Raw genomic sequence first — 11,481 nt, 5'->3', positions numbered from 1 at the left:
TACATCAGAATAGATAAATAGAATTATAGCTATATGCACAACATTAATAAAATAGAGTAATAAATATGTACAAATATACACAAGTGCTGTGGGGAGGGGAAGGGTGTAAGGCAGAGGGAGGGAGTGGGGGCGATGGGGAGGGGAGGAGGAGCAGAGGAAAAAGGGGGGCTCAGTCTGGGAAGGCCTCCTGGAGGAGGTGAGCTCTCAGTAGGGCTTTGAAGGGAGGAAGACAGCTAGCTTGGCGGATGGGCGGAGGGAGGGCATTCCAGGCCAGGGGGAGGACGTGGGCCGGGGGTCGACAGCGGGACAGGTGAGAACGTGGCACGGTGAGGAGGTTAGCGGCAGAGGAGCCGAATGCGCGGGCTGGGCTGTAGAAGGGGAGAAGGGAAGTGAGGTGATGGAGAGCTTTGAAGCCAACAGTGAGGAGTTTTTGCTTCATGCGAAGGTTGATAGGCAACCACTGGAGATTTTTGAGGAGGGGAGTGACATGCCCAGAGTGTTTCTGTACAAAGATAATCCGGGCAGCAGAGTGAAGAATGGACTGAAGCGGGGAGAGACAGGAGGATGGGAGATCAGAGAAGCAGCATGGCTCAGTGGAAAGAGCACGGGCTTTGGAGTCAGAGGTCATGGGTTCGAATCCCGGATCCACCACTTGTCAGCTGTGTGACTTTGGGCAAGTCACTTAATTTATCTGTATCTCAGTTACCTCATCTGTAAAATGGGGATGAAGACTGTGAGCCCCCCATGGGACAACCTGATCACCTTGTATCCCCCCCAGCGCTTAGAACAGTGCTTTGCACATAGTAAGCGCTTAATAAATGCCATGATGATGATGATGAGATCAGAAAGGAGGCCGATGCAGTAATCCATTCGGGATTGGAGGAAAGGAGGCTTTCCGAGAGGAAAGGGCAGATCTTGGAGATGTTGTGAAGGTGAGACCAGCAGGTTTTGGTAACGGATTGGATGGGTGGGGTGAATGAGAGAACGGAGGCAAGGATGACACCAGGGCTGCAGGCTTGTGAGACAGGAAGGATGGTAGTGCCGTCCACAGTGACGGGAAAGCAGGGAGAGGACAGGGCTTGGGAAGGAAGATAAGGAGCTCAGTCTTGGACATGTTGAGCTTTAGTTGGTGGGCGGACATCCAGGTGGAGATGTCCTGAAGGCAGGAGGAGATACGAGCCTGGAGGGAGGGAGAGTGAACAGTGGAGGAGATGTAGATTTGGGTGTCATCTGTGTAGAGATGAGGGTTGAAGCCGTGGGAGCAAATGAGTTCACCAAGGGAGTGAGTATAGATGGAGAACAGAAGGGGACCAAGAACTGACCCTTTAGGAACCCCTACAGTAAGGGGATGGGAGGGGGAGGAGGAGCCCGCGAAGGAGACTCAGAATGTATGGCCAGAGAGATGAGAACCCGGAGAGGATGGAGTCTGTGAAGCCAAGGTTGGATAACGTTTTGGGGAGAAGGGGGTGGTCCACAGTGTCAAAGGCAGCTGAGAGGTCAAGGAGGATTAGGATGGAGTAGGAGCCATTGGATTTGGCAAGAAGGAGGTCATTGGTGACCTTTGAGAGGGCGGTTTCGGTGGAGTGGAGGGGACGGAAGCCAGATTGGAGGGGGTCTAGGAGAGAGTTGGAGTTGAGGAATTTGAGACAGCGAGTGTAGACTACTCTTTCTAGGAGTTTGGAAAGGGAGGGTAGGAGGGAGATAGGGCAATAACTGGAAGGGACAGTGGGGTCAAGAGAGGGTTTTTTAGGATGGGAGAGACATGGGCATGTTTGAAGGCAGAAGGGAAGAAACCATTGGAGAGTGAGCGATTGAGTCTTCCTCTTGCACTATGAGCCCTACGTGGGAGACACGGCCTGTGTCCCATCTAATTATCTCATATCTACCCCAGAGCTCAGTCCAATGCTTGGCACAGAGTAAGTATATGGGAATAGTAGCAGTGAGAGCAAAGGTTGTATCAAAGTGCTAGCTGACTGGGGAGGAAGAGGTGGATCTGGGAGCTGTTGGGTAGGAAGAACGGGCAGGTTTGGTATTAGACTGAATGTGAGAATTGAGCGACAGAGAGGAGTTCAGAAGAGCACCGAGGTTGCAGGCCTCTGAGACAGGGAGATATGATGTTATTGACTGAAGTAGCAAAGTTAGAAGGGAGAGGAGACTTGGGAGGGAAGATGATTAATTGGGTTTTAGACATGTTGAGATTAATGTGGCAGTGTGACATCCCAGTGGAGATGATGATAATAATAATGATAACAATAACAACAATAATTGTGGTATTGTTAAGCATTTACTATGTGCCAGTACTAAGCACTGGGTTAGATACTGACTCCGCACACAGTAAGTGCTCAATAAATACAAGCCAATCAAATCAGACACAGTCCCGTTCCTTCATGGGACTCCCAGTCTAAGGAGGGAGAACAGCGATTGACTCCCCATTCTGCAGATGAGGAAGCTGAGGCACACAGCAGTGAAGTGACTTGCCCAGGATCACACAGCAGGCAAGTAGTGGAGCTGGGATTAGAACCTGGATCTTGTGTCTCCCAGGCCTGGACTCTTTTCACTAGGCCATGCCGAGGTGAGAGGAGATCATCATCATCATCAATCGTATTTATTGAGCGCTTACTATGTGCAGAGTACTGTACTAAGCGCTTGGGAAGTACAAATTGGCAACATATAGAGACAGTCCCTACCCAACAGTGGGCTCACAGTCTAAAAGAGGAGATGCAGGATTGCAGGTTAGATGATGGGCCAGGGCTATCAAAGTAGAGAAGCAGCATGGCTTAGTGGAAAGAGCACGGGCTTGGGAGTCAGAGGTTGTGGGTTCTAATCCTGGCTCTGCCACTTGTCTGCTGTGTGACCTTGGACAAGCCACTTAACTTCTCTGGGCCTCAGTTACCTCGTCTGTAAAATGGGGATTAAGACTGTGAGCCCCACGTGGGACAACCTGCTTACCTTGTATCTACCCCAGCGCTTAGAACAGCGCTTGGCACATAGTGAGCGCTTAACAAATACCATAACGATTATTCTTATTAGATTATGGAACATAGATGAAAGTAAGCATTCATTCATTCAATCGTATCTATCGAGCACTTACTGTGTGCAGAGCACTGTATTAAGTGCTTGGGAGAGTACAATACAACAATAAACAGACACATTCCCTGCCCACAGTGAGCTTACACTCTGGGGGATGGGGGAGGCATGAATAAATAAATAAATAAATAAATGATGAATGAATGAATGAATAAATGAATAAATAAATGAATGAATAAATAAATAAATAAATAAATGACAGATACATACATATGTGTTGTGGGGATGGGAGGGAGGATGAATGATGGGAGCAAGTCAGGGTAATGCAGAAGGGAGTGGGAGAAGCGCTTAGAAAAGTGATTGGCTAATAATAATAATAATTCCCCTTCTAGACTGTGAGCCCATTGTTGGGTAGGATTTGTACTTCCCAAGTGCTTAGTACAGTGCTCTGCACACAGTAAGCATTCAATAAATACAATTGAAAGAATGAATGAATGAGAAGAGGAGGGCTCAGTTAGGGAAGGCTACTTGGAGAAGATTTGAGGGCTTGGAAATTCTCCATCTACACCCACTCCCTCGGATAACTCATTCGTTCCCATGGCTTCAAGCAGCGTGGCTCAGTGGAAAGAGCCCGGGCTTGGGAGTCAGAGGTCATGGGTTCAAATTCCGCCCCCCCACTTGTCAGCTGTGTGACTTTGGGCAAGTCATTTCACTTCTCTGTGCCTCAATTTCCTCATCTGCAAAATGGGGATTAAGACTGCCCATTGGACAACTTGATCACCTTGTAACCTCCCCAGCGCTTAGAACAGTGCTTTGCACATAGTTAGCACTTAATAAATGCCAGTATTATTATTATTAAAGGGACCCAGACTGAACTTTGAGGGACCCCCACATTTAGGGAGTGGGAGGCAGAGGAGGAGCCTGTGAAAGAGACAGAGAACGAGTGGCCAGAGAGATAGGAGGAGGAGCAGGAGAGGACAGTGTCAGTGAAGCTGAGGTTGCAGAAGCAGCGTGGCTCAGTGGAAAGAGCACGGGCTTTGGAGTCAGAGGTCATGGGTTCAAATCCCAGCTCTGCCAATTGTCAGCTGTGTGACTTTGGGCAAGTCACTTAACTTCTCTGGGCCTCAGTTACCTCATCTGGAAAATGGGGATTAAGACTGTGAGCCCCCCGTGGGACAACCTGATCACCTTGTAACCTCCCCAGCGCTTAGAACAGTGCTTTGCACATAGTAAGCGCTTAATAAATGCCATTATTATTATTATTATTTCCAGAAGAAGGTGCAGGGCGGTCGACCGTGTGGAAAGCAGCCGAGGTCGAGTAGAATTAGGATGGAGTAGAGGACATTGGATTTGGCAAGAAGATCATTGGAGACCTTTGAGAGGGAGGTTTCTGTGGAGTGAAAGGGACGGAAGCCAGATTGGAGGGGGTCCAGGAGAGAATTGGCGGAGAGGAACTTGAGACAATGGGTGTAGAACTACTCGCTCAGGGATTTTGGAGAGGAAAGGTAGGAGGGAGATGGGGCAATAACTGGAGGGAGCTGTGGAGTCAAGGGAGGGTTTTTTTTTTAGGATAGGGGAGACATGGGCATGTCTGAAAGCAGTGGGGAAGCAGCTATTGGAAAGCGAACAGTTGAAGATGACTGTTAAGAAGGGAGGGGGCAAGTGTTTTGATAAGGTGAGAAGGAATGGGGTCGGATGCACAATGTGAAGGGGGTGGATTTTGAGAGAAGGCAGGAGATTTCCTTCAGAGATATTGCTGGGAAAGATGGGAGAGTTGGAGAAAGGGGAGGGGAGAGCCTGGGGGGGGCGGGGAGGGGGTGGTCAGGGGAGATTTTAAGGAGTTTACAGCCTGTGTCAATTTTCTCAATTAAGTAGGTGGCCAGGTCATTAGGGGCAAGGGATAGGGGAGGCGGGGGAGCAGGGGGTTTGAGGAGGGAGTTGAACGTCTGGAACAACTGGTGAGGGCGATGGGTGTGGATGTCAATAAGGATGGAGAGATAATTTTACCAAGCAGAGGAGAGGGCAGAGTTAAAGCTCACAAGGATAAACTTGCAGTGGATGAAGTCGGACAGATATCTAGATTTCTGCCACCAATGCTCTGCAGCTCACGCACAAGAGTGAAAGAGGCACAGGTAATAATAATAATGGCATTTATTAAGCACTTACTATGTGCAAGCACTGTTCTAAGTGCTGGGGAGGTTACAAGGTGATCAGGTTGTCCCACGGGAGGTTCACAGTCTTAATCACCATTTTACAGATGAGGGAACTGAGGCCCAGAGAAGTGAATTGACTTGCCCAAAATCACACAGCTGACAAGTGGTGGAGCCAGGATTTGAACCCATGACCTCTAACTCCAAAGCCCATGCTCTTTCCACTGAGGCACGCTGCTTCCCTACATATCTTACGTACATATCTGTAATTTAGTTATTGATATTAATGTCTGCCTCCCCCCCTCTAGACTGTAAGCTCGTTGTGGGCGGGGGATGTGTCTGTAATAATGTTATATTGTACTCTCCCAAGCGCTTAGTATAGTGCTCTGCACACAGTAAGCAGCATGGCCTAGTGGATAGAACACAGGCCTGGAGTCAGAAGGTCATGAGTCCTAATCCTGGCTCTGCCACTTGTTTGCTGTGTGACCTGGGGCAAGCCACTTCACTTCTCTGTGCCTCAGTTACCTTATCTGTAAAATGGGGATTGATACTGTGAACTCCATGTGGGACAGGGACTGTGTCCAACGTGATTTAATTGTAACCACTCCAGTACAGTGCCTGATGCCCAGATAGAGCCCTATTCTAATATTGGCAGTATGTCTGGATCCTTGTAACATTGCGTGCTTTCCTAAGTGTTTAAGTACGGTGCATTGCATTTAATCAATCAATCAGTTGTATATATTGAGCACTAACTATGCACAGAGCACTGCACTAAGTTACCCTACTCACAATGAGTTCAGAGTCTAGATGGGGAGACAGACGTTAACATAAAAAAAATTATGGATATTAACATAGGTGCTGTGAGGCTGAGGGAGGGGGTGCATAATTGTGCAAATCCAAGTGCAAAGGTGACACAGAGGGGAGTGAGAAAAGAGGAGATGAGGGTTTAATAAATAAGTACATTTATTAACCAATAAATACATGTATAACTACTGCTATTAATACCAAAAACTGAGGGGACCTGAGTGGCAGACAGGAAAGAAAGGTATAAAAAAGCCATAAAAAGGGTAGAGAGCCTTGAAACAAGCCTTGACTGTTATCTTGCATAAGCAAGGGGGGAAGGAAGGAAGGAGGGATGGGAGAAAGGGCATGAAGAAATACATTGGTATTTGTAAAAGGTTCTTCTCAGGAAAACTTCTGACAGGATTGATTTCTATGCTCTTTGGGCATGGACTGGGGCAGAACACTGTGCTGGGTTTTCCTGCTTCTGAGACTGTGGACCAAAAAGCAGCTCTCTTGCTTAAGCCTGGGATCATCATCATCATCATCAATCATATTTATTGAGCGCTTACTGTGTGCAGAGCACTGTACTAAGCACTTGGGAAGTACAAGTTGGCAACATATAGACACAGTCCCTACCCAATAGTGGGCTCACAGTCTAAAAGGGGGAGATGGAGCACAAAACCAAACATACTAACAAAATAAAATAAATAGAATAGATATGTACAATTAAAATAAATAAATAGAGTAATAAATATGTACATGGAGATGGAGAGGAAGGAGTCAGGGGTGTGGGATGGCCAGTGCTGGGTCACTGGAGGAAGAGTCAGGGATGGAGAGGGGAGAGTCAGGATGTTGGAGGCTCTGTGCTGCCATGGTTTCGGCTCTGGTCCGCACAGAAACCTCTGGTGCAGCCAGAGCCCAGAAGTAAAGAACCCACCCCTCTACCAGACCCTCACTAAGCCCCTCTGAGCGTCCCACTCCACCAAGGCCGAGGGAACAGACGAGGACACAGCGGTGGAGGTGGCTGCTGCCGCTGAGGTCTCAGAGCAATTCCGTTCCGCGACCTCAGACCGTGCCCATTTTGGCCTCCCAACAGTGCCGCAGGCCGCTGGGCCTGGGGGGACCCGGCCAGAGAGTGTGGATGGTTCGGTGCGAACCACCACCTCCGCTGATGCAAACAGAAGTCCTGCGCAGGTCCTCCACCCCTTCCCCCTCTTGGCCATCGGTGCCCGAGCAATGCTTCCCAGAATGGCCAGAGCCCAAAAAAGGTGACCAACTGCATCTCTGCAGACGGACACGGTGTGTGCGTGTGCAATGGACCGTCTCTCGGCTATGCCCATGCCCACAGATCCGATCTCTCCTTTGGTAGCCACCTCCTGGAAACATAGGGCAAGTGTCTTAAACAGAATCTGAGAAATAACTTCAAGTTGGTGCAGGCCAGTCAGATCCAAGAGCAATGTCAGGAAATGAAGCCTGGCCCACTGCCACATCAGATAGGAAGTCAGCTATTGTTCAAAGACTCCCAGGGTCAGCGCATGCTCCCCTCTTCCCTCCCCCTGGCCACAAACACACACATCACTCTCTCACATTTAGACACCCATGCTCTCCTATAAACACAAACATACTCACTCATACCCCTGAGCACATGTGCTCTCACAAGCACACAGATCTACAGGACAGTACAAAGGCACATGGACATAGAAGCTAATCTGGTCATTCGAGTAAGAGTTGGGGGGCCCTGGCTGACCCTTTTCTCTACTGGGAGCTATAGCTGCTATATCAGCATGTTTCGAAGGCCATATGCTGCATGTTCCTCTGGACTTTGGAAAACAAGCAGGGGAAGAACTGTATACATAAACGGGACTGGATTGTAACTCCAGGCCAGATTCACCTACTTCCAGATTCACCCCTTCCTCTCCACCCCAATCTAAACTCTGATCTTGTATCAACCATCTCATCCGTCTCACTGCTTCCGACCCCTCCCTTCCTCATTCGATCCTATACCCTGCTGCAGGGATCATCTTCCTAAAGCATCACTCAGCCCACATCTCTCCACGCCTCAGAAACCTCCAGCAGCTGCCCATTTCCTTCCACATTAAGCAGAAAGTCCTGACTGTCGGCTTCAAGGCCGGTTCTCCCCATCTTCCATATCGGCTCTCCTCACCACTACTCCCCAGCCCGCCCTCTTCCCTCCGCCTAAGCTCACCTTCTAACTGTAACTCTCTCACCCCATACACCAACTTTGGACTGGAGATTCCATTGTCATAATGATAATAATAATAAAAATAATAACAATTATGATATTTGTTAAGTACTTACTATGTACCAAGAATTGTACTCACCACTGGGGTGGATACAACATAGTCAGGGTGGACCCTGTCCCTGTCCCGCATGGGCTCACAGCCTAAGAGGGAAGGAGAATAGATATTGAACCCCCATTTTACAGATGAGGAAACTGAGACACAGAGAAGGGAACTGACTTTGCCAAGGTCTCACAGCAGGCCAGTGGCAGAGTCAGGATGAGAATCCAGGTCCTCTGACTCCCAAGCCCGGGCTCTTTCCACTAGATTACACTGCTTCTCTATCATCATCATTATCATCAACCAATCAATGGCATTTATTGAGCACTTACTATGTGCAGAGCACTGTACTAAGCGCTTGGGAGAGTACGATACAAGAATGGAACAGACACATTCCTTGTCCAAATACGCTGACGGTCTAGAGGGGGAGACAGACATTACTATAAACAAATAAATTATGGATATGTACATAAGTGCTGTGGGGCCGGGGTGGGGGAGGGAATGAATGAAGGGAGCAAGTCAGGGAGACACAGAAGGGAGTGGGAGAAAAGGAAATGAGGGCTCAGTCAGGGAAGGCCTTGGAGGAGCTGTGCCTTCAATAAGGTTTTGAAAGTGGGGAGGGTAATTGTCTGTCAGATACGAAGAGGGAGGGCTTTCCGGGCCAGAGGCAGGACGTGAGCAAGAGGTCGGTGTGCATTTAGCTTTAATTCTATTTGTTCTGACGACTTGACACCTGTCCACATGTTTTGTTTTATTGTCTGTCTCCCCCTTCTAGACTGTGAGCCCGTTGTTGGGTAGGGACCGTTTCTATATGTTGCCAACTTGTACTTCCCAAGCACTTAGTACAGTGCTCTGCACACAGTAAGCACTCAATAAATACGATTGAATGAATGAGTGAATGAAAGCATAAAGGAGACCGAGATACAGTGAGTAGGTTGGCATTAGAGGAGCAGAGTGTGCGGGCTGAGTTGTAGTAGGAGAGCAGTGAGGTGAGGAAAGAGGGGGCAAGGTGATTGAGTGCTTTAAAGCATGTTAAATTGTTAAATTTGAGGTGACAGCAAAGAAACTTGAGTTGTTAAGTTTGACATGTTAATAATAATGATGGTATTTGTTAAGCACTTACTATGTGCCAAACACTGTTCTAAGCACTGGGGTAGATACAAGGTAATCAGGTTGTCCCACATGGGGCTCACAGTCTTAATCCCCATTTTACAGATGAGGTAACTGAGGCCCAGAGAAGTTAAATGATTTGCCCAAGGTTACACAGCAAACAAGTGTGGGAGCTGTGAATAGAACCCATGACCTCTGGCTCCCAAGCCCGTGCTCTTGATACTAGGCCATGCCGCTTCACAAGTCTGAGGTGACGGCAGGACATCCAAGTAGAGAATGTATTGAAGGCAGGAGGAAATGCGAGACTGCAGAGAGGGAGAGAGATCAGGGCTGGAAATGTAGATTTGGGAATCATCTGCATAGAGGTGGCAGTTGAATAATAATAATAATAATGGCATTTATTAATCGCTTACTATGTGCAAAGCACTGTTCTAAGTGCTGGGGAGGTTACAAGGTGATCAGGTTGTCCCACAGGGTGCTCACAGTCTTAATCCCCATTTTCCAGATGAGGTAACTGAGGCACAGAGAAGTTAAGTGACTTGCCCAAAGTCACACAGGTGACAATTGGCAGAGTGGGATTTGAACCCATGACCTCTGACTCCAAAGCCCGTGCTCTTTCCACTGAGCCACACTGCTTGAAGCTATGGGAGCGAATGAGTTATCCGAGGGAGTGGGTGTAGATGGAGAATAGATATGGACCCGGAACTGAGCACTGAGGGACCCCACAGTTAGGGGGTGGGAGGCAGAGGAGGACCCCATGAAAGAGACTGAGGAGCCCACAAGGAGCTTACAGTCTAGTGGGGAGACAAACATTAATATAAATAAATAAATAAATCATTAACACTAACGTTTATTAAGTGCTTCCAGTGTGCAAAGCACCAAACTAACTGCTGGAGAAATTACACAAAAATAATTAGTAAAGGCCCAGCCTGCTTCACCCCAAGTCCCTCAAACAGTCATCAGGTTCTTGCCCAAATGAAACTTCAACACACATACAACAAAAGCAGCATGGCCTAATGGATAGAGCACGGACCCGGGAGTCAGAAGGACATGAGTTCTAATCCCGGCTCCACCGGTTGTCTGCTGTGTGGCCTCGGGCAAGTCATGTAACTTCTCTGTGCTTCAGGTACTTCATCTGTAAAATAGGGATTAAGACTGCAAGCCCCATGTGGGACAGGGACTGTTTCCAACTTGATTAGCTTGTATCTACCCCAGCGTTTAGAACAGTGCCTGGCACATAGTAAGCACTTAACAAATACCATAGTTATTATTATTATGATTATCGTTAGAATACACAAATTGGGTTTTTTAGTTTAATTTCCTTGTAAATTGTTCCTTGGTGCCCACGACCCTGAGCTGTGTGCCGGGGATGGACAGGACAAGGAATTTGGAAGGAGTTCCCAGGCTAAAAGGTGGGGTGACGTGGGCGGGGGGGCATTAAGCACTTAACAAATGCCATTATTATTATTATTGAGGGAAGACTCGTCTGACAGGTAAGAAGAACTAATGGAGGGAAGAAAGGGGAACGCAGTAGGAACCACAAAAGCAGCATGACCTAGTGGATAAAGCCAGGGACTGGGAGTCAGAAGAACGTGGGTTCTAATCCCAGCTCCACCACTTGTCTGCTGTGGGACTTTGGCAAGTTACTTCACTTCTCTGTGCCTCAGTTACCTCACCTGGAAAATGGGGATTAAGACGGTGAACCCCATGCGGGACACGGACTGTGTCCAACCTGATTAGCTTGTATCTCTCCCAGCACTTGGGACAGCACCTGGCACAGAGTAAGCACTTAACAAATACCATAAAAAAAAAATTCAACATCACTGCTGGAAGAAAATGATCAAACTCCTCTGCAAGTGACATCTCAGATCCCAACTATGACAGATCTTCCCAGAGGTTTAAAAGTTGGGCTTCTTTCTGCCTGCCCTCTTCCTATACATGTGCAAACTCCTTGTGGACAGGGAACGTGCCTACCAACTCTGTTTATTGTTCTCTCCCAAGCGCTCCGTCCAGTGCTCTGCACACAGTCAGCGCTCAATAAGTACCAATAATTGATTGATTCCTTTCTAGTCTAAAGGGGGAGGGGAATATGTATGCATGTGCAAGCGTAC

The sequence above is a fragment of the Tachyglossus aculeatus genome, chromosome X1 (genome assembly GCF_015852505.1).
Source record: "Tachyglossus aculeatus isolate mTacAcu1 chromosome X1, mTacAcu1.pri, whole genome shotgun sequence".
Lineage (NCBI taxonomy): Eukaryota > Metazoa > Chordata > Mammalia > Monotremata > Tachyglossidae > Tachyglossus > Tachyglossus aculeatus.
This window is presented reverse-complemented; position numbering follows the sequence as displayed.